Source organism: Elgaria multicarinata, chromosome 4, assembly GCF_023053635.1.
Source record: "Elgaria multicarinata webbii isolate HBS135686 ecotype San Diego chromosome 4, rElgMul1.1.pri, whole genome shotgun sequence".
In the NCBI taxonomy this organism is placed as follows: domain Eukaryota; kingdom Metazoa; phylum Chordata; class Lepidosauria; order Squamata; family Anguidae; genus Elgaria; species Elgaria multicarinata.
Window position 1 is genome coordinate 141,948,115 of NC_086174.1, and position 24,531 is coordinate 141,972,645.

The following is a 24,531-nucleotide window of genomic DNA, read 5'->3' on the forward strand; positions in this document are numbered from 1 at the left end:
AAATAAGGGCCAAACTTCATTCTTTTCCAAGGGGACTTGGTCCTTGGATCCAGACTTAGACATGCTTAGAGTAGATCCATTGAAATAAAGGGACAAATTATTCATTACTAACTTAAGCCCCATTGATTTCAATGGGTCTATTCTAAGTCATCTGGATCCAACCCATAATTTCAGACGTAGAACTCCATCACACCAGCGATTTATCGCACTCTCGCCAGGCCTGGTATGTGGTTTTGCAGCACAGTAGTCACATGACGTCGTCCCTGTCCTGCATTCATCTCACCTCTTCCCCTCTTTTTCCATCTTATTTTGGAGCGGAGAAAGTCAGGTTTTCCCCCCTCCATGCACAATAAAACCACTCCTCCGTCCCTGTGTAAAGCTGTCCTTGTGCTATCGGCACATCCCGGTTTTTTTTGTTAGGGGCATGTGTGTTGAAGGGCAGTTTCACTGATGAAAGAGGAGGATGGGGTGGTTCTTCAGTGCACCATTTGAATTCCTTTCCTCATTCTGCTTGGGGACGCATGCTGAGTTGGTGGAACAAACGAACAGTCAACCGTACTTTCACTGCTCCAACTCCCTCTCTCTTTCAGCTTTCCTCTTTTTTCTACCTGCTGTACGGATGCTCAGGTGGAATTGCGCAACTACACCCTGACGCCTATCCACCCTGATGTCTATCCAATCGCTCAACCACCAGAAAGGGGGAGGGAGCATGGGCGCATAAACACCCTGCGCAGCTCAAATGGCAAAAACAGGTGCACCCGATAAAGCCCCAAATCGCCAATGCTGTCTCCTATTAAAAATCTCCTTTCCATTTATTGTGTAGTTCCCCAAAAGCATCCATCACCAATTGCTGATTGCTAATAACAACCCCTTTCACTTATAGTGTTTAATACGATCCTAGGAGAAAGTATTGTATGTTGCTTTTCCATAATTGCATCATTTCAGGCTGCTGTGATTGCATACTGTTGTATTTGCGCAGAATTTTTTTTAAAAAATGGTTTCTGCCACCAGGCGCCAGTTTGCGAGCAGCTGGTGTAATGAAAGATGTTGCACCCCGCGCAACTCAAATGCCAGAAACTGGCGATAAAACCCCAAATCCCTTACATATTAGACTGAAGAAACAGAATTGAGAGGGTGGGGAGGGAGTGCGCTCACGTCCATCACAATGTCCCTCACAACCACAACCACCAATGAACTGCAGGGTGAAGGAGAAGGGAGGTGGCAGGGCAGGATGCAATAGGGAGAGGAGATTTTGCTGGAATAGTAGCAATACAAGGAAGTGCAAGCCAGCCCAGGTGAAAAGATGCACGAGCTGAAATAGCACAACAACATGCACAGGTGAAAGTGACCAGTGCTTGATGCGCTAATGAAACGAAGGTGGATAACGCGGGGGCAAACCAGGACAAAAATGTAGGTGTGATGTTGCTCATAAAGCAACGTGTTGAACACTGGTTTTTGCGTTGTTTCAATAAAGGGTTAGCCTCCCTTCAAAGATATTTGCATCACTAGAGTTCTGTAGTCCTTAACCCTGCCCACTTTTCTGCCTGACAGCTAGAGTGCCCATCACTGTGGTTGCCCTGGAAGCATCACACATCCAGCCATTCGCTGCTGCTGCTGCTGCTGGGATTTCACCCACCCACCCCTTTCTCCAGAGAACTTTTCTTTCTTTCCTTTTATAATCCCACTCTTCCTCCAAGGCAGCGCACATGGTTCTGACTGGGAACTTCTAGTCCAACACGCTACCTGCTGTTAGAATTGGTGGCGGGAGTGAGAATTTCCCAGGGCTTGTTTGTATGTTTTGTGTCAAAATATCTGTGCACACCAGATATTAGTGCACACCTGAACCACACTCAGACTTAGGCAGCACACAGTACATATTTCTCATAAGTAATAATAATTAATAATAATAAATAATTTTTAAAATAATTTTAAATAATTTTTAAATAATTATTAAATAATAAATAAATAAATTATTATTAATAAATAATAATAATAATTTAAGTGATAAAATTATCAAGGCATTCATTCTTCAAAGGATCCTGCGCCAGTTTCAAGGCAAACCCTTTTGACAATTTTACTCACTTCGCTTGAAGTTGTGGGCAGGACTCACTCCATTTCCCCCTGTTTCTCCAACCCAGTAGCTCCATAGCAGAGGAGTAGCATTGCAAGACAGATAATGGCGGAAAGAAAGGTGGGTAGTTTAGAGAAGCAATACCCAGCATGTTGCAAACCACACATCAAAATCAGATGTACCAACAAGCCTCAAATGACTGTGCTATACCGGAAAGTCCAAAATCATTAACAATTCACATTTGAGGGGTGGGAGGGAATTTCACTTCCTTCATGGCCTCAGACTTTCTGGAAATTTGACATCCCTAGTACTGGCAAGCCAAACCAATGGGCTCTGGCCCAATATAAAGCAGCTTAATATGTTCAGATATCCACATGGGAATACCATGGATACAGCCGCTTATAGAATGATAAGGAGCTCATCTACACCAAGCAGGATATTCCACTATGAAAGCGGTATATGAAAGGCAGGAGCCACACAACTGCTTTACAGCGGTATTGAAGTGCACGGAAAACTGTTGGGGCTCATTGACCCATACCATATGCCACTTTCATACTGCTACATCCTGCTTGGTGTGGCTCCTGCCTTTTATATACCGCTTTCATAGTGGAATATCCTGCTTGGTGTAGATGAGCCCAAGGAAACATGTACCAAACCCCAGTACTAGTGTACTGAGAGGGATTCAGAGAAGGTCAAAATATACATTAAAACAGAGTTATTTTAAAAAGAGAAAGTACTGAAGCCTTGCCGAGATGTGGTGCCTTTGGTTCATGCATTTAGCCCCCTGCGGATTACACATCTATGGAAACTTAAGCATTGCAATCAGACTGGGGCTTTCTGCTGCTATAAGAATGGATCTCGAGAATTTCAGGGGCGTTAAATGGGCATCCAGTGATGAGCTGCATTTTAGCACACAGCAGCTAGGGAGAGAAACCTGCCAACTGTTTGAACTATAGTCTTTCAGTTCTGTCACGCCATGAATGGGCAGTTGGCAAGGGGATACAATTCTCAGTGGCGTATTTTCTCATCGTGATTGAAATGCTACGAGGAGTTACTTCTCAGACAGAAAAAGAAGCAGCGGTGTGGAGTGGGGGTGGGGGGAGAACATCAGTGAGGGGAGAACCACAAATAATATCAACAAAAGTGATTTTTGTTTAATCTCGGGGAGCCCAGAAAGAAATGTGCATAGTATCAGACGCCATACACTCATTCATTTCATGAATGGTAAAGGTGCCTACAATATCAGAGGCAGTAAGCCTATCTACATCAGTTGCTAGGGAACATGGGCATTAGGGTGCTGTTGCACCGATGTCCTGGTTGGCAGCTGGTTGGCCACTGGGTGAACAGAGTAGTGGACTAGATGGACCCTTGGTCTGATACAGCATGATTCTTATGTGCTTATGTTCTCTCTCTGTGTGTGTGTGTGTGTGTGTGTGTGTGTGAGAGAGTGTGATATTTCAGGGCTTTCAGCCCTACCCCATCCATGGGATGATCCCTCCCTTTCCCCGGGATAGTCGGGACAGCTTTAATCCCAGCTTTTCCCATGGTCCTGGGATCGTCCCGAGACTGTGGGACGTGTGGGCGGCCGTCCCAGTTTGTCATGGCTCCTTGCGAGTAACTGCGAGGAGGCAGGAACTGGGCACAGAGCTCCTTTGGTGCTCCATGCCCATCGGGGGTGAGGTGGGGGGAGCAGGAGGTTTTTTTAAAAAAGAATTACCTTTTGCGTTGGAGCACTCCTGTGCTCATTTCCAATAAAACAAACAAAAATGGCGGGCATGACGTCCTCTTCCTCCTGGGAAATTGTGTGCTGCATGTAGACTGAGGGGGAGGATCTCGTGATCAGCATATCGTGAGATCCTCCCCCCTCCAGGTCCTAGTGTAGACATGCCCCATGACTCTCACCCTGTCCTTTCCACGTCATTTTGCTTGCCTTGACCCATCTCCCCACCAATGCATTGCAGCTTCTCCCATCCTCTCAGCTTGCTAATTTCTGCCCCCACCATATTCGCATCCACAGCTGGGCACATCCCGGTGGGCACATCCCACCTGGAGCATCAGGTCTAGCCTTGTGCCTTGCTTCAGCTTGATCATTGGCTTCGGTGATGGATGAGAAAATCGTGCTGGTGGGGGAATACTGGTGCCTCTTGTTTAAGCCATTGCTTGCCAGTGTTATGTCATTTGAGGTAGGAGCTCGTAGATCTGCCTATTTCAGGAATCCGACCAAGGATTGTGACTGAGATGTGGGACCTGGGTGTTATTCTTGACCAGTCCCTACCTATGTCATCACAGGTGGGGGCCATGGTTCGGAGTTGCTTTTATCAACTCCATGTGCTCCGCCAAGTTCGCCCCTTTCTGTCAGAGGCTGATCTTACCACCCCAGTCCAGGCCCTGGTTCTTTCCAGACTGGACTATTGCAACCTGTTGTATACAGGGCTTCCCTTGAAGCAAATCCAGTTCAAAATGCAGCAGCCAGGTTGGTCAAGGGGCTCCCAAAGTGGTCTTCTATCACTTTGGTGCTTCAAGAGCTCCATTGGCTGCCGGTGGCTGCTAGGGTGCGCTACAAGGTCTTGTTGACCATGTATAAAGCCCTGCATTGCTTGGGTCTTGGATACCTGAGCACTCGCCTTTCTCCTGTGTCTCACCATTGGCAGACTCGCTCTCAGGAGCAGGGTGCCCTGATGGTCCCCCACTACAAATTGGAATGTGTGGGGGCCAGGGCTTTTTCAGTGGCTGGCTCCCGGTTATGGAATAATGTGCTCCTGGAGATTAGACAGGCTCCCACTCTCAACTGCTTTAAACGCCTTTGTAAGGCGTTTTTATTTTCACAAGAGTTTGGGGAGGGGGTGGTTTAAATTGGGGTTGAGGGCTTTTAATGGTTTGAGGGTGAGGGTTTTAATGGAACTGTCTTAATGTGGGTTGAGGGTTTTAATGGAATTGTTTTATATGTTATTGTAAAGTGCCTCGATGCCAGAAATGGTGAGGCGGAGCTATAAAAAATGCTTTAAATAAATAAATATAAATAAATATAAATAAATATCAAATGTGGTAACGTGACAACCACAGCTTTCCACAGCTCGATGCAGGTAAAGGATGCTTTGCTTTCTTTGTCTTGAGCCCAGTTTCTTGGTTAGGGGTGGAGGTGGAGAGGCATTAGAAATGGTTGTCCCATCTGTGCAGCTATAATGGGGAAGGGATGCTTATCTTTCTGGAAGCAAGCTGGCCCGCCTCCCAAAACAAGGCTGTCAGGGGCACAGTCTTTCCTCTGCCAAACTGATTGGTTTCAGTCCATCGACATATGTCTTAGGATGGCTCGGAGCATGTCAGAAGATGCTGGAAAGTCACGGTCTTATAGTTGCCGTTGTATCAATGTTGTTGAATCCTGAGGGGCATGCTGTTGATTACTGGGGGATACATCTCAGCTCAGTGTCAAATGTCAAATGCAGACATGTCCAATCTTGTGAAGTCCTGCGACCCCAAAGCAATTAATTAAGCATACTTGCATCTTGCAGGTTTTAAACCAGTGGGTCAACGGAGAAACTGTTTCATTATAGTAGTTGTGCAGTGAAAGTACTGGGGAGCGTTCCAAAGATTACCTAAGTAAAAAGTAAAATGTACCAAAGGACATCATTTGCTCAAGCTATTAACAAGACAATTGCTTTGAGCAATATTTCAACATGAGCTGCTGCTTATGAGGCAGATATGGTTAATATGGGTGTTTATTTTGTATCAGAAATGGCTAGGGAAGTCTCTCTTTAAAAATAATCTCAGATTTGTATTTGATCTCTTGCTAAACCCTTCAAAATGGGGTTGCCATTTTTTTTAATCCATGACAGAGCTTCTGTCCTTTTGGGCTACTCTACTTTTAGCAAAATCCTGCAGCCTTACTGAGGCTTTGTCTTCCAGAGACTTCACGGGTTTAAAAATTGGCACAATACACAGGCTTCCCCCACCTTCTTTTGCTGGTTTCTTCCCATATGTTTCAATTATACCGCCAGCAGATGGTGCTGCTTTATCACGACTCCAATTTATTACAACAGTTTCGGGGTTTTATAAAATGGCGGATTCCCACTTGAAAACGGCAGGAGAGGCATCGGAGGCTGATGACATCATGAAAAGGAACCGCAAACTTCTGTGAGTGACTGATCAAGAGCGTGCAACACATCGCTCATGTGGAGAAGCTCTTCGGGTGCTCAGGGGCAGTGACATATTTTATCAAGTCCTAGATATGAGAAGCTGTATCTGCCAACTGTCTGTTTCTCTAAGTTTTCAGAAGCAGCTCTCTCCAACGTACAACACAGCAGCTCCATTTTGGGGGGAAAAGCTTGGCTTTCCAATGGAAACTCTGCTTAATAAGGTCCTTGTTTGTGTAAGGTGGGAACAGGGAAACCTACAGCCAAGGAAATTACCTTTCCAAAGACTCCTTTGTGAATCTTAAGAACCAATTGTTTACTTCTTGTGGCGTTCCAGTTTTGTTTCCTGTTTTACGAGCTGAGGAAGGGATGTGGCTTCCCCACCTTCCCTACAGTGACAGCTTCTGGGCATTCACCTCCTTATGCTCAAGAGTCCCTCTGTGATGTTTGATGTCCTGGAGCCAAGAATACTACCTGTGCTATCAGGACTGTCTTCCTGTGTTAATATCAAGACGACGTTGAATTTTTATTTATTTCCTTATTTGTTTTTAAAGTTAACTTAGAGAGAAAAGAGCATACACTGTAAACATCATCGCTGAGCCATGACTATGCCAATCTAACTTCTGGAGGCCCTTATAAACTGTTGTGCTCAAGCCTAAAATGAGGGTTTGATTATACCTCAAATTGGCCTCCTATACAGGCCCCCGAGGAGTAGGCAGAGTTCCTGTCGGGCTTACAGCCAGGATGCATTCATGTGGAGTGTGACTGGGTGCTAACGGTTAATTAATGGGATGTTTCGAGCTGGTGCTCTTTCTCTGGGAGCAGAATCAAATCCAGTAAAAGGTTTAATCTAAAATGCTGTAATAAACCGAGGAAACCGTTTTAGAAAAGCTATGTGGTCTTCCGAATGGCCTATCTTTGCCAGGATATAGAAGCTTCTTACTGAGTTTGGGGTGGAAACTTTTCCAAGTGTTTATTCTGACTTCAAGGAAGAACAGCAGCTTGAAAATTGTTTGCCACCAAATTCCTAATTAAATTAAAGTACCTACGGCTTTTCTCCTCCTCACTTCACATTAGTTCTCTTTGTACTATTTTATTTCTTATTGTTCACTGCTCCAGAATCTGTTTAGATACGGACTGGTATATAAATGATGTAAATAATAATAGTAATTAATAATAATATTTCACACAGGGTCATATATGTATTTCAATGACATCAATGTATTCTCTCACATACTTGCTAAGGATAGATTCCCTAAAGAATATTAATTTATAACATTGAAACTGCCATGCAGTTGGTATCCATTCATTGGTTCTAATGAACTTATGAATGGAAGATTTGCTGTGGAAAAATTAAGCACTGATTTTGTTTGTTTGTTTGGGCAATGTCCTGCTGCCCCGGTCTAAAGCATACTTCACTCAGGCTGGACTGTGCCCTTAATAACCTCTGGTGCGGAAAATAAGCAATACGAATCTGTACCCTCCACAAATGCCTCTTTCAATGTCAGCACACAGGTCAACTGACTGCATTTAAAGAAGCAAGAATCAGAATTATTCTTTTGCCTTCTGTAGTTAGATTATTAAGAGTTTTTAATAATCTTTGCTTAACAGAAAAGAACACATGGACGATTTCTTGTAAAAATCCCCCAATGCTTAAAATAACTTAAATGTATTCATTATTCATTTCCTGCCTTTATATTGAATAATGAACTTCTGTGTTACCTACGTTGCATTAATGCTGGGAGTTGTAGGTCTTTTTTCTGTCTAAACATGCATAAGATTCCAACCTTAAATGAAGTTTAACATGGGCCATGTTTGCCATATAATCTAAACCTAAAACCAGGGTGAATAAAAATCAATGATTTATTATTATTATTTTAAAATGGATTTTTTTAATTTAAATTGGTTTTATTTTATTTAAATCAGTTTTTTTTTAATTTAAATCGGATTTTTTAATTTTTTTTAATAAAATGCTTTTTGAGGAAAAATCTATCTAAAAATAGTTTTCTATTTAAGATACATTATAGTCCAAAGGTTATTCATCATGAAATAAGGATTAGTTTTTAATTACGTAGCATTAGGCTTTATATTCAATGCAATGTTTAATTTTTTTGGTAAATGAATTCCATTAATCCATTCAGGTAATGATTATTTTTCTCCTTCCAATAAAGTACAGCAGAAAAGTTGTCCAAATATGAATGATTAACCTTTTAAACTGGAGATCGTTCACCTCGCAATAATTTCATAATTATCTATCTATGATGTGTTTCTAATAGGAAACACAAGGAAAGGAAAGGAACGGAACCTCTCGTGCAAGCACTTGAGTCATTGCTGACTCCTAGAGGGACGCCTGCTTTTGCTGACATTTTCTTGGCAGACTTTGTAGCGGGATGGTTTGCCATTGCCTTCCCCAGTCGCAGTTACCTTTCCCCCAGCTAGCTGGGTACTCATTTTACTGACCTCGGGAGGATGGAAGGCTGAGTTGACCCGAGCCGGCTGCCTGAAACCAGCTTCCGCTGGGATCGAACTCAGGCCGTGGGGAGAGTTTCTGCTGCAGTAACTGCCACTTACCACTCTGCGCCACACAAGGCTCTACTATAACCAAATCAGTATTTTTTTGATGTAACTGTAAAACTATCTGAAAAGTTGTTATTCTAAAAATGAAATCTTCATCTGTTTCTAAATATTAAGATTATACCAGCAAGAAGGAGTCTTTGGTAACTCTGAGTTCTGTAAAATATGTATTAAGCTTATAGCGAGGAAGAGTGCACTTTGGGGGGGGGGCAGGGAAGTCACATGATTAAATCAAGTCTTTCTGAATAGTGATTTAAATCATGATTTAAATCAAATTGATTTAAGTCAAATCCACTCTGCATAAAACCCTATCTGGGTGAGAGAGAAACTGTAGAAGCCATGTAAAATAGCTTGACCACATGAATTACTGTTTTTTGAAAGATAAACATATGGCATAATTACTAGGGATGTACTCCTCTCCGATTAGAAGCGTAGAAGCAGAAGCGAATTGGCCTGCTCCGCCTTGCCCAGCGGACCAGGGACCCCTAGAAGCAAGGTGAAGCACCCATTTTTGGAGCGCTTCTTTTTCCACGGACCGATCCAATCGCCATTTTGAAACATTTCGCCCATAGGATTGCATTGCGGAAAAGAAAAGGGGATAACTGTGTTGTTTTTGAAGCTATCTTTCTGAAACTTCCTGTGCTTAGAGAGTCATGGCTGGGGGTCATTTTGAGCCTACTCTCAGCTCTCTGCATGGTGCGGTTCGCTTGCTAGAATTTTTTAAAAAGTAGGGTAAAGGCGGGGAAAAGATTACCTTTTCGATTGCTGAGGGGCAGAGTTAACTCCTGGTCATGATCACATGATCCCAAAGTTGGAGGAGGGGATAGGCAAAACGGGTAACTTGGGATTCTGGGAAACTTTTCTTTCTACTCTGAACGGAGTTTTCCCAGTATTTTTTTAAAACAGTAGCGCCACCAAATGCACAAACACAACCTGAAATCATATACTAAGCCAAGAATAAGAGAGCACTGCTACCCACCCTAACTTTGGGGAACAACTGAAAAGATGTGGTGCAAGGGGATGAGCTCCCCTAGGGCATGTGGACGTGCCCTCACTCTCTCACCCCCTTATTACTGGTAAAAGACAGATATAGCCTTTTTTAAAAAAGTTCTTCTTGTTGTTTATTCAGTAACACTGCTGCTTTTAATTCCACCCCTCCTTTGTTTATTTATTTATTTATTTATTCCATTTTATATGCGTTACTGGCTTATCCTTGGCTCACTTCCTTATGCCCCCAGAAATGTCTGCTGCCTGCCTGCCTGCCTTCCCTCCCTCCTCCCCTGCCCGCCTCGCAGGGATGGTTTGTGTCTGGCTTTGACTCAGGGGAGAAGTCCTTCCTGCGCTCACTTAGAGTTTTGGAAGTTCCAAATCCATTTTTCAAGTGTGGAAGAAGATTCATTTAGGTTGATCTCTACTCCCCAATTCATGGCATGTTGGGATTTCCTTTGAAATGGCCCCATTGAGCTGTCTGCAGGTTTAAGCCCCGCCAAAAATCAGGGGATGATGGGATTGCCTTGTACCTTGGCATGATTGTGGGTCTAGGTGGCATCTGTGAGTGTGCCCACTTCCCTTTTTTTATCTGTCCAAATGTCAGAGAACAGTCCACGTCTGCAAATGGGGTGCCCGATTTTCATAAATTCCCCAAAAATCAGGGGATGATGGGACTGCCTTGAGTCTGGGCATGCATGTGTATCCCTGGATAAGCTATCATGGTGGTGAGTTTGAGGTTTTTAACGTACACATTGACGGAGCTATCGAAAGGGGTGTGAATGGGGTGCCCGATTTTCATAAATTCCCCAAAAATCAGAGGATGATGGGACTGCCTTGAGTCTTGGCGTGCATGTGTATCCCTGGATAAGCTGTCATGGTGGTGAGTTTGAGGTTTTTAACATACACATTGACGGAGCTATCGAAAGGGGTGTGAATGGGGTGCCCGATTTTCATAAATTCCCCAAAAATCAGAGGATGATGGGACTGCCTTGAGTCTTGGCGTGCATGTGTATCCCTGGATAAGCTATCATGGTGGTGAGTTTGAGGTTTTTAACGTACACATTGACGGAGCTATCGAAAGGGGTGTGAATGGGGTGCCCGATTTTCATAAATTCCCCAAAAATCAGAGGATGATGGGACTGCCTTGAGTCTTGGCGTGCATGTGTATCCCTGGATAAGCTATCATGGTGGTGAGTTTGAGGTTTTTAACGTGCACATTGACGGAGCTATCGAAAGGGGTGTGAATGGGGTGCCTGATTTTCATAAATTCCCCAAAAATCAGGGGATGATGGGATTGCTTTGAGTCTTGGCGTGTGTGTGTATACCTCCATGAGGTGTCATGGTGGCAATCTTGAGGTTTCTAACTTTAACAGAAAAAAAGTTGTATACTTTTTTAGCTTAATGCAAGCCTATGGGGGGGGGAAACGGAGCTCCGAACCGGATCCGGAGCTCCGCAGTGGAGCGGAGCTGACATAGGCGGAGCGGGGACAGAGCAAAGTGGCCCAATCTGCAAATCGCGGATCTGGAAGAGAAGCGGAGAGGGGGGGTCCGTGCACACCCCTAATAATTACTAATATTACTACACAACATTCAATATAACTTGAAAGTTTTCATCCAGCACTTCCCACATTAATTGAAAGTAAATGATCTACTTTTTTTATTTGAGAATCCATTACTGTTGAAACAGCAGTTTCAATCAAAACCCCACCACTTTAAACCTTTGGAAGCTTTATATTGAACCAGGACACACGCCTTTGTTTTTATTTTCCTCCCACTGTTAATGGAAATGGCAAGGAATTATTATATATATATATTTTTGTCTTGGGCTCATCCAGCAACCCCGTTGGGTTAATTTTAACTGTACAACAGTGACAGCTTGGTAAAGTGATTGAATTGCAGCCATATGCAATAACTGGGAATAAATGCGGTGAAAGTGTACAAAAAGTCACCAAGGCACTTGAATCTCTAAAAGAAATTACTGAAACGTTATTCCGTTCTTACTGTGTCGATTTAGCAAAGAGGCCCTATAAAATTGTGTCATTTGAAGGGCCGGATGAAAATGTTTCCATTGAGCTATTGCAGTTCAGCAGCAGAGACGCCAAATGGGCAGATTCTAAAGAGAGGGCTGTACGCTGTAGTCAAAAGAACTCATGAATGCATCACCTGTCAAGCGACATATGGTGCTTTTGCTCGATCCATTCAGGCAGAAGCTAATTTTCTCAGTAAGCAAATAAACCAGGAAATATACCATGTTCACGCAAATAGCTACTGCACCATAATCCAGTTTTCAGACTGTGCTCATGGTGTGGACCATTAGGCCAGGCTATACTAACGCTGGGGAAATTGTGCCAGTTGTTCACGTTAGGGCAATCACCTGACTGATGATGCTTGAATAAGTCACAGCAGACACCTCCTTAGAAGAGGCATCCCCTCCTGTGTGTGAAAGAAGAACACCTCTTCTAAGATGGTGCCTTCCACCAAGACTTTTACGTAAGTATTTTCATTAAAAATAATTAATGATTTAAAAAGAAAAGCTGTTGCCTGATTAATTGGAGGTGCCTTTTAACCAATCAAAATGTTTTCGATCAATTCATCTAACATTAATCAATTAAAATTGATTAACTCACAGCCTGAGTTGTTCTAAGCTTCTGATTTTGTCACATACACCAGTATTGATTTATTGTTCGTAATGGCTCTTGCAGTGACGTGAGCACTCAAGTTGTTTAATATTTTGATACTTTGCTTAGACACAAGAGAATGCTTGTCTTGATTATTTCCCCATGGCTCCTGGCCCGATGTACCATTACAGCTGCACAGCGGAGGGAAAAGACGATTTCCTGTATACACAGGACTTAACTCCATTGTAATTATGATGTGAAGATATTCTCTAAAGTCTGAGAAAGGTTGGGATCCCATCTGCAATTCAATGACTCAATGTGAAATAACAATGGAAAGGTTACAGGTGTCAATAGTTGCTCTTCTGTGTGGACTGCTGAAAGTCATTGATGCTCTGCTCGATATTGGGCGTGTTCTTGCCTACAGCTGAGAATTGGTCCTGCCTGTGAGAGAACAGTTTGGCCTGTAGATAAGTGGGGACCTGATCCTGATAATCCGTTTGATATCAAGCTGCCCTGTATATGTAAAGCGATGTAGTTTTAAAGCAAATAAGGAATGATGGGTGATGAATAAATACTGCGATGCTGGGCACAAGTATAATGGATCTGCTCTTGCCTAAGTTGAAGGCATTCACAGCTGCTGACGGGAAGTTCTCGACATGATACTTGAGTCCAATTTTTTGTGCGGCGATGTTTACAGTCTCTTATTGCCAGTGAAGAATTTGTTGAAAGTGGCTGTTTCGTAACAACACACAAATACGGTGAAGTGCTGGAGACGCACACTACTTTGAACAATTGCCCATTGTAGTCAAATTTCCTGTTTGCAGCAAGAATCAGGGAAGCTGAGAAACAGCTACATTTTACTGACTGGCCTCAGGCACATCAGTGCCGCTTGCAGTGACTTTGCCATTTCAAGGCCAAGGGTCATGTTAGGGTAACTTGGAAAGCTCCTTTAAATCCTTGCTTGGAGTTTGTAGAGGAGCCAAAGTCGTGAGTTGGATGTGACATCTGAAACAATATCGTTTCCTGCAGCAGCCCTAACGTTTTTAGTTGATTGTGTCTGAGCAGGAGAAAAGAAGTCACGTGAAGGAGGGTACAATTGATGAGATTTGGCAAGCTGTAGCAAGAAATGACCCAGACGTCTTTGCTCTCTGAACCCAAATAGTCTATAAGTGTCCAGGTCTGAGGATTGGCAATTTTGCAGTTGGGGGTATTGGGTTTATAAGACTTGAGATCAAAAATAGTTTCTGGGACCACGTTATTGTGAAGATTGCTAGTAGAAGGATTGAAACATAAACCCTTTGGGGGGCTTTCTCTTCTACATGATCATTATAGGATAAAATCAGGTTTTGCCCCCACTGCCATCTGTCCATGCATTGGAAGGGGCACCTGTAAAGGGTTTCCAGATCACAGGGAGAAGCCACATGTGTTCAACAGGCTCACTTAACATGTCCCCCCCCTTGTGGATGGGGCCATGGGGCCAGCAGGGGGTGGGACAATAGGGGTGGCTCTTTTCTCCCCCTCCATGCAATTACCATCGCATGGAGGAGAACACTCACAAAAGGCTGTAATGTGTATTATTTAGGGCTGTTAAATGATTTTGTAATGTCTTGTGAGAGGCACAGAAAAATCCAGTCTTGCTGAATATTGCAGTGGGTTTTGTGTGACTCAAACGTAACAACACTCAACTCCAAAGGTAAAAATATTCTTTCTCCATATACATACCAGGCTGATAACTGAGGAAAGGCCATCGTAGAGCATGTGCCCTGGAATCTTCAGATAGGGTAGGAAGAACTGCAGCCTGAAAACTTGGAGAGTCACTGTCAGTCAGTGTCTGGGTTCACATGATCACAGAGGAGGAAATAAGCCATGGTGTCAGGGTCTGGGTGGCAAGGTCTCAGCGCAGGAACACCGGGGCCGGGATGGAAAGCAGTGGAACCAGCAACAGAGTCCAGGCAGGGCCAGAGGCAAAGGCAAGGTCCAGAAGCAAGTGAGGCAGGTGGCTACTAGGAGGAGGGCCTTCTCTGCTGTGGCACCCCGGCTGTGGAATGAGCTCCCCAGAGAGGTCCGCCTGGCACCTACACTGTACGCTTTTCATCACCAGCTGAAGACCTTTTTATTCTCTCAGCATTTTAACACTTAATTTTAACTTAAATTTAAATTTTACTGTTCTAACTCTGTATTTTAGTCTTATATCAGTTTTGCTGCATGGTTTTATCCTGGTTGTGCTTTTTATACTGTATTTGGTATTTGTGTTTTTAACCTGTTAGTTGTTTTATTATGGTTTTAATTTTTGTGAACTGCCCAGAGAGCTTCAGCTATTGGGCAGTATAAAAATGCAATAAATAAATAAATAAGCAGGCAGGGTTCAGAGTCCAAAGGCAAAACAGAGTCCAAGCAGGGCCAGAGGCAAAAGGCATGGTCCAGAGACAAGCAGGGTTCAAGCAGGGCAAAAGGCATGGTCAGGCGAAGCAGAAGGTCAGGCAAGGCAAGGTCTGGAGTCAGGAACAGGCTACAGGAGACCGTGTTGCTGTGGCAAAGGCTGCAGTGGAAATGCTGTTCTTATATAGCCCTTCCCTGGCTGCTCCCAGCTGGTTTGCATCAGCCTTTCTAGGAGTGCTTGCTGATATGGGCCTGGGTCCTGCAACTACTCTGCAGCTGGCAAGGTGCACTGCAGCCACCAGGTGGGGCTGCAGGACAGATCCTGACACACGGTAGCTTATTGTCTCCATGATGCATGCTGGGGGGATTTGCATACTTACCCTTGCCAGTGCAACTTGCTGTATTGTACAAATCCATCAAAGGTGACTTGTTGCCATGGTAACAAGCCATCCAGAACCTATAGGCTGTTTTAGAGACACTACCAGTCAATGACCGAAGTTCGCATGGTTACGGAGGGGAAAATCAGCCACTGTGGCTCCCCCTCCCCGTGATTGTGCAAACAGACCCCATGTGGACAATACTGGGCTAGACGGACCATGGGTCTGAGTCAGGATAAGGCAATTTCCTGTGCTTCTAATTCATTGCACAGTGAACCTTATTCATAAGATACAAAACAACACACAACCACAGGTTATCTTGGTTCTCAGTACTGAAAGCCTTCAACCACATTGAAGATTAACCTCCTGAAGATCAAGCTGGTCCAACCTTTTTCAGAGCTATCAAAGTCAAGCAATCAATTAATCAACCAACCAATCAGTTTATTCTGGTCTATAGTCCATAACGCACAAATAGCATGTTGGTGTAGTATAAGATTAGCATCAACATTTGAAAATTGTCCTTAGGGTCAAATCTTCCACAACCTTTTAATTCCATGGAAAAATGTCTATAGAGAAATGTACACAGAAAATGTAGGTTGGAAAATCCACATTTATTTGCAAGCCAGAAACTTGATACCTGCTTGCATTTTCTGATAGCATGAGTTTTACTTCATAATGGAACAATGTTATTAAATCCTGGTACATCTTTTTTTTCTGCTGGAAAATAGGACTAACTTTGAAGTATCTCACAAAATAATTAAGCCATATCCTCTGGCTCTTTTTAAGCAGTAAAATATCCATATTGCTATGATGGACCTAGCAGTATTTCTCCCAATCAGATGATAAATTATCAGCTTTCTGCACCGTTTGCTTCAATTACCTGGTGCTTGATGCCTCAAGCCCACTTTTTCTCTTTCTTTTTTTTTCTTTTTAAAAATTGAACTGATAGTAAATCAGATAGTAACTTCTGTCCTTAGGATACTTCTGGATGGAGAGCACCTAATGGTAACTAGCCATTGTTTTTCTGCTGTAAGGGGAATGCAGTAGACCTTCCACACTATTTGGGACGTTGCACTTATTCTTTGTCAAGATAATGTTATGTTCCATCCACACTAGAGGGTTTGGCATAGCTGTGTGGGCATGAAAGGTAAAGGTCCAATTTACCAGAGACATATTTTTTAAAAAACTTTTCCCACTTAATTTTTTTTTAAAAAAATCCAATTAATTATGCTGTAGCACTTTTTTGTATTAGCAATATTAACTCTCTCTCTCTCTCTGTGTGTAGGAGGAGTAGCTCTTTGTAAGTCAATTATGGGGATCATCTGGAGGGGATCTACACTAGTATATGAAATGTTTTTACAGTCATTGAACGTTTTGTTTTTGAATGATTTAAAACGGAGCAGTTTTTAAAACGTTTACTTACTTTTCTCTTTCCGTTGGAATGCATTTCTTTTGGCCACACTAAGAAAAGAAATCTGTTTGTTCTTTTTCCCCATCTTCCAATTTCCCCTCCCACTTCCTCTTCTCTCTGAGAATCCTCCACTTACAAACGATCCAGCAACAGCCTCCCAAAAGTGAAACCAAAAGTGTCTGCAAAAAAGAGACTTGAAAGAAAAATAAACAGCTCCAACTTTGGGCATGGAAATTATATAAACATGCCCCCCAGGAATGCGATTGGCTAATTAAGAACTACAGGAAACCCATTTAATACTATGAAATCAGCCACATCATACCAAATAGAACAACTTATTTCAGAGAAGTTCAAAATAAAAACCGGAGAACAGCCAACAATAAAACGTCACGAACTGAACGTCATGTGGTGAAATACTACCAAACGCACACTTAAAAATGGTAAGACACGTTCTAACTTGACTAGTGTAGATCCCCTCCTGGCCTGTAGCACCCTGCATCCAGCCCACCAGCATCTTCCCCATGCCCCCTCCCACCAGACCCCTCTTTTTCAGCTGCCTTTCCATGCCGTTCAGTGACAAAGAGAAACCCTTTGTCACCCTGCAGCATGTGAAGGCTGATAGCTCTTATCACCCTATTTGTCCTCTCTCTTGTGCACACATGCGCACACACACCATAAGAAAGGGCAGTGAATTGCCCATGGGGGAAGAGAGCCATCTTTTCATGAGCTTACGTCAATGGCATGCCTGTCTCTGGGTTGTCTGCATGCGGGGAAAGCCCCCGCAGTGTCTGTGTATTTGTGCCCAGTCAGTTAGACCACGCAGGTGCTGCTTCACTGGCACTGCGGGACTTTCCCCATGATGCTCCGATTTGAAAAAGTTGGGGATTTATCTCCAAGTTTTTCAAAGAGAGCAACATCAACATGGGGCTGTACCATGTAAAGTTGCTCTATGGGGGCCAATCTTGGGGTGGAGCCTGGTGGAAGGCAACCAGTGATTGCCGCCCAGAAACTCCACGCTCACTCCTTGTTGTTGGGATTATCTGACACTGCCCCGGGAGAGGGAAACGCAAGGTTGAGGAAGGAGGTGCCCCCATGCAGACAGCCCCTCTGTCTGGGCAAGAATCCAGGGCTGGCGATGGGGTGGTGGTGGCCCCACCCACTGCTGTGGTGTGCCACTCAACGTGATTGTCCAGAGGTAATTTGGTGCTCTTCCCAAAAAAGGCTCCTTACTCCTGCTATATGCCTGTTATACCCATTAGCATGAACACCCTTCCCTGCTTCCTTCTCTGAAGCAGAACTGTTCACAAAGGAGATCTGAATTGGGGGAGGGCTAAACACTTTTGTGCAGGTTTTTAAAAAAATGAGGGGAAGGGTAGGAGTGGAGAAGAGCCAGGGGTGAAGAGCTCTTCAGTCTCCCTTCTTCCTGCCACTTTCTTTCTTTCTTTCTTTATTTATTTATTTATTTATTTATTTGTTATTTATTTAAAACATTTATATCCCCCCCTATATCAATAAGATCTCAGGGCAGCATTCACTTTGGCCCTTTCTACACCGGCCCTTTTTCCAGGGATCATCCCTGGTTCATCCCTGTGCATCCAAATGACACACAGGGGATCCTAGGAGCAGGGAGGGATGATCCCTCCATTTTCCCGGGATAATTGAGATGTCAGATCTCCCGTTTTTACCTGTGGTCCTGGGACACAGTCCTGAGGACCGTGGGCAGTGTGGGCGCCCATCCCGGCTTCTTCCCTCCTCCCTACGAGTAGTGGGGGTCAGCAGAGGGAAGGACCTGGGACAGGAGGAGTCCAGGCCATTGGGGGTGGGGTGATCAGGGTGGAGTGGAGAGATCGAAAGCAAGGAGGCTCTTGACTCAATAATGACCTTGTGTGGCTGCCCACTTAGAGCATCATTAGATGGGGGGGGGCATGTGTGTGAGAGAACAATTAGGGTGATTAGAGCTTTCCTCCCTGCTTCTGTCCCATGATGCTTCCTCATTCTTCACACAGAGGAAAAAAGAGGAAGTAAACAATGGCTAGGTGGCCTTTTTCATCGCACAGCTTTTCCTGCACACAACAGGAAATGGCAGAACATTTCATTTAGAAATAAATAAAACGCATTTACCAGGTTCTGTGTTGTGATGGAAAGAAGGCAGAAGGAGCGGGAGATGTGTGGGAGGCAGATGTCATTGTCTACAGGACATGTGAAAAACCATGAGTGGACAGTCACGAGCGTGCGATAAAATGCTCGTCTGATGACACTCTTAAACAGTGAGCAAACAACAGTGTGGCAATTCCACATTAAGCCACCTTCTGGAAGCACGCCTGGTTACGAGCAAGAGTGTGGACTGGAATCCCCATTTCACTGTCAAGCTTGCAAGCGCTCTCAAACCACCAAGCTTGTGAGTGTCCAAGAAGGCTGAAGTGTAGTAAAGGGTAAATCATGAAACTGGTGCATGCATCATTAGTGAAGGACTAATTCCTCCCTCCTCCCCCATGCAACACACATATGAAGCCATAATCAATAAGCAGTAGGAAAGAAACGAAAAGTGCAATGTAATTCTTGGTCAGCCACATTTGGTACAAGCACAGTATATGGAGATTCACGTGTCTGTAGGCTTACTGTTACAGCTATTTGCATTATGTGAATTCCCAGCGCACAAGCATAGAAGATGTAAATTCTCTAACAAGTGAGACCAGTTCTTTCTTTCTTAGTTTAGCAGGAGGATACTCAACCAAAACAATCAGTGTCCATTAAATATTATTAAGAGCTGATTATCCTGGCCGTTGAACTACATGTTCTTCCTAAAAGAGCTACCTATAAATGAGCCAAAATTAGCACTGCTCCCATGCCTGCTGAGTAGAATGTCCCTCATCACAATTAATGAACAGAAACAAGAACTTAACTAAAAGGAAAAGATTTTCAATTGTGGAATAGCCAAATTATTCTCAGCAGATGCTCCAGATTTGCATGCGTACATGATGTTCACATTTTCAGGTTTTTCTTAAAAAGAAATGCTGAAAGCGCTATCTTGGACTTCTAAGGAAAACCAGTTAATAAAGATTTCTCTGCATGGACACAGCTGCAATAAATACATTTTTAAAATTGAATTACCTTGGTCATGCAGACCACATTGTCTGGATAAACTAAAACAGGCAGACATTAAGCAGATTATTAAGATGACATAAAAGGGAAAGAAATTTGTCTTTAAAAGTTGACTCTGCTATCCAAATAGCACAATCCTATGCAGGAGTATGTCTCACTATAGTCAGAGCTTCATCCCATGTACCCGTTTCTCTCGAATTATCCCCATAGCATAAAGCTGTTGTTGTTGTTGTTAGCTAAATCACACCCCATGCGGTGGCGCTCCTAAGATCCTTTGCATACCAGGAAAAGGGTTTAAGCGGGAGAAATGTAAAAAATCATTAAAAAATCAATGGATGAACCAATCTGATTCAAATTGGTTCATCCATTTTGCTGAAAGCCCTCCTTAATGTCTATTACTGTGCCAATTTTAATGTCTTTATCTTTAAAACTTATACAGATGTAAGCATTTGTTTAATTTGAATTTTAAAAACATGAAATCCTCCTCCTGTGCCCCCAGTGGCCGCTTGGAGAACAAAAAAAGATTTGTTCTTAAAGGAGTCCAAAATACGTCGGTTCTTTTGGTTAAGAAGCACAATTAAAGCAGGATGCACGGGAGTACTACACAGTAAAAACAGATTATAAGCTGGAAAACTTTGGAGTCCTTCGCAATTCGCAGTGATTGCACAGTATAACGCTGGTGTGATGAAGCTATCAGTGAAACATTTAAAACTTTAGTAAATGTCTTTAAGATCTCAGCCTGACAATACGTAGTTTTCCATCTCCAATAACATCAGGACAACAAATCATGCAGTGGTCATGCATTGTATTAGGTGTAGTCATATTAGCAGAGCTGGGGGAAACTTTGGAAGACATGGAGGATCATCAGATGGGTGGATTTTTGCATTTTGCTAGCATTGCTATGTCCTCCTGATGCTGTCCCACAATAGTGATGCTCTTTTTACATGGAGAGTGAAAGAGGAAGCAGCAGTGACCACGTGGCCCTTTCAGGGGCTGTTTATATCACACCACTTTTCCTGCACACAGTAGCAAATGGTGGCACATTCCATTAAAAAAAAGTCAGATTAAAAGGGGTCTATTTTGTGACGGAAAAATGAGCAAGAGGCGTGTGGGAGGCAGACGATGTCTAAAAGATGAGCAAACATCCCTAAGTTCGCAGTAGTGAGCGTGTGATAAAACAATCATCTGATGGTGTTCTTGGTAAATAAAATGTTGGCGTAAACCCAAATCCATAGTATTGCACATTGCTCAGATAATTTGGGTTGTCAGACCTTTCCAAGAACAGAATCCCATGTCACAGCTAAAATGAAATAAAATGGAGAGGAGGAGGAGGGATTATGTAAACCACCTTGAGTTCCTTGGAAAATGAAGAAAAGAGAGGATATAAATGTAAAAATAAAATGAAGCATGAGTGCTTCAATAAATAAGAGATGGTGTGATGCATCCCTTCCACCTGTGCATCTTGGAATTTCATTGTCCCCATGGCAACCATGGGCCTGATTCAACTTATATCTGGTCCAACACACTTGGGAGGAGGAGGTACAGTTGACATGGCTTTTTGTACTGGACAGGAGGAATTTGATTTGTGGTTGGGAAGACTATACAGACTCCCTTGTCATGACCTGATATTTTTTATTTTTTTATTTACAATATTTATATACCACTCCTCATTCAAAATTTTGGAGTGGTGTACAAGATAAAATAAAATAAAAACAGAATAAAACACTTTAAAATAGATTTTAAAAGAAGGAAAATGTACAGTGAACCGTGGCTGGTCATTAAGGAAAGGCTTCCTGCAATAATGACATTTTCAGGAGGCGCTGAAAGGAATACCAAGTTGGCTCCTGCTTGACCTCCATGGGCAGGAAGTTCTAAAGAGAAGGAGCTACCATTCTAAAGTCTCTTCTCCTGGTGGACTCCAATCAGGCTATAGGCCCATGTGGAACCACCAGGAGCAAGCCCTCGGATGACCTCACTGACCAGGCAGGTTGGTAGGGGAGAAGGCACTCTCTCGGGTATCCTGGTCCCAAGTCGTTTAGGGCTTTGTACACAAGTACAAGAACCTTAAACCTGGCCTGGTAGCAAATAGGCAGCCAGTGCAGTTCCCTCAGCAGAGGAGTTACATGCTGGAAAGGGGCAGCTCCAGCATATGCTGATATGTTGTATGGCAAGCCTTCCGATACTGTCCTACGCAAGCCCTGGTCAGTGTTTTCAACAGAAAGATGGCTCAGGCACTCAACCCATAGCTCCTAGACACCCTTACTTGAACTTTAGAGCCCATACCAGTCCTTGAGTTAAGGAGGAGTTGAGGCAATGAAATTATTGGGCTGACAGCTAGGGGGACAAGTGGTAGAAGACTCACAAGGTATTCAACCAAACACGGGCTAAGAGCTTGGGCTCTATGCGACTAAAGCAGCCTTTCCAAACTTGATGTCCTCCAGATGTTTTGGACTTCAGTTCAGACTTGAATTAATGATATGGAAAATGATTGTATGATCCCAAAGCGATGCCAAAAATTGACTTTTGCCAATTTTACAGCTAGAGTAATATGGCCCAGACTTCCTTTCCAAATTCTGTGTGTACTGATAGTGCAATGTGAATAATTATTGCTACCATTGTCAGTCAAGCTAAAAACACTGTGTACTTGACAGATGTTTCAGTGTTTATGTAATATTCTTCAGAACATAATTATAATATATATTTAGGCTCCAATTTCATAGCTGAGAATCAAGAAAATGTTTGAAAGTCGTTTATATTGGTGTTCTTTTTGTCTAAGCTGCTTTCTCATACCCAATAAGCTTACTCCTTTTCATTCCTGGGAGCTTATTTATTTATTTATAATATTTATATACCGCTCCCCATTGAAAAATTATACAAGATAAAATGAAAATAAAAACAGAATAAAACAGTTAAAACAAATTTTAAAAGAAGCAAATACAGAGATACAAGACTGCATATTAAGGAAAGGCTTCTTGGAATAAAGATGTTTTCAGGAGGTGCCGAAAGGAGTACAAAGTTGGTGCCTGCCTGTCCTCCAGAGGCAGGGAATTCCACAGGAGGGGAGCCACCACGCTGAAGGCTCTTCCCCTGGTGGACTCCAATTGGAGGATGGATCTATGTGGAACCACCAGGAGCAGATCCTCGGATGACCTCAGTGGAATCTTATGTGGAATCTTTCACTAGTTCTGCTTGTTCTGCAAGAAAAAGTACAATTGGCAGCTGAAGCACAGCCTGGTTTGCACGTCACAACAGTCCAGTTGGTGTTTTTTTTTAAATTCCTTGTTTTTTGTGAATGTGGCAGCATGATGACGTACACTTAATTGCTCCTGCTGCAAGTGGGAGTGGCTAAACAACCCAGGATGCTCGCAGTTAAACTCTGACTTCCAACTTTGGCTTGTCTCTTCCACAACAAGCCAGAGTTCCTGGTTCACACATCATGGTAACAACTTGGGGGATGTTCTTGGCTTGTTTAGCCACTTTTGCTTGCAGAGGGAGTGTTTGGGTGGTGTTCATTAGCTTTCTGCTGCTTTCACAACAACCCAAGATTTTAAAAAAACAGCAACACTTTGGTGTTTGAGATGTGCAAACCAGATCATAGTTAACTGAAAGAAAGAGAGAGGGAGAAATCTTCCTGATTTGACCAAACCTTCAAAATGTAGCTTTAAAAAATGTAGATTCCAAAATAAATTATATGAGGGCACCTATGTAGTCTGCATGTGTTGGAGTCTCATGCACATTACTCACAACACACACACACAGGATGGTGATATGATTGTGAGATCCTATCAGGATCCCCCTTTTTTCTTTTTGCAATATGATTTTACCAAAGAGTATCTCCAATCTGAAAGAATGAAGGATCAAAAGATGCAAACTGAAAACTGCATCAAAGTCCAGAAATCAAAAACGGAAGAATTGCAGATTGCTAACATGTTGTGGCTATCCTGAAAACTAATTCAGGCAATTCAACCCCCCAAAATCTGGAGAGGAATTTGGTTGGAGAGGATTTCATTAGCACCCTGAGAGAGAAGCTATTTCCCTTGTTTGTTTTCCTTGTGGGTTTGGCTTAAGGCTGCCCAGCCTAGATTTTTACAGGAATGAAACATTAGGTCTTGTTTGATGCAGTTTAATGGCATGCCAGCAAAGCAGTGCATCAGTAAATTGCTTGCACTAAACATTGCATAATTCAAGACCTAAGTATTTAACAGTGTGCATGATAAATGGGACATCACAGCTCAAAGGCAGCAGGGATAGAAAAGCCCTACCCTGCCAGTAATGTGTCAAATAACAACGTTCCAAGCCCATAATTCTCGAAGTATATATCAGGCCTCCCTAAGGAAGCATGGGCAGTTTCTGAGGAGGTGTAAGCATAGGTTAGACCCCTCTCTGGTGTGCAACTTAGCTGGATCAAGGAAAGGAAATCTAGATGTGATTCTTAGCTTGAGTTCGGGTCTCCAGGTTTGACCAGAAGTTTTATCTCAGAGTAGATTGACAGATTGGCTTGACAGATTTTCCCATTTGGATCAATGCACGTTGAAAAACTGTGTTTCTTGTTCCCAACAGCATATCAGTCATGCTCCACTCCTCAGAATCTTCCTCTGAATAACCATGCTCCATCCTCTCTGCCTGCACCAGGCACTGGTAGGCTCTGCCCCATCTGAACAGGCTCCGCCCCTGATCTACCAATCAATAGGTTCCCTTCTGGCATCAGAAGGAGACAACTAGTTGAAGGCACTCTGAAGGCCCCAGGGGAGCAGCCCCCAAATCTCTAGTTAGTGATAAACGATGCTGTTCCTATCCTTTCTGGTGGGGAGAAGGCTTCAGAGGTAACTCCTTTGACTTTTGGGACAGGGGAAGAAAGAAGCGAAGGAGGACACTTTTG

At 43.2% G+C, this 24,531-nt stretch overlaps 1 protein-coding gene across 4 annotated transcripts in view; it reads left to right on the forward strand.

Moving 5' to 3' along the window:
* Positions 1-24,531, forward strand: part of PLCB1 (phospholipase C beta 1) — a 702,230-nt gene that overhangs the window by 215,315 nt on the left and 462,384 nt on the right. Inside the window, exon 1 of one of the 4 annotated variants that reach the window (XM_063125316.1) lies at positions 11,911-12,255. The exons of the other annotated variants lie outside the window; for them this stretch is intronic. The gene's annotated coding sequence lies outside the window, so the exon portion shown is untranslated. Of the gene's footprint in view, positions 1-11,910; positions 12,256-24,531 lie in introns of those variants that run through there. 4 annotated transcript variants of the gene reach the window in all.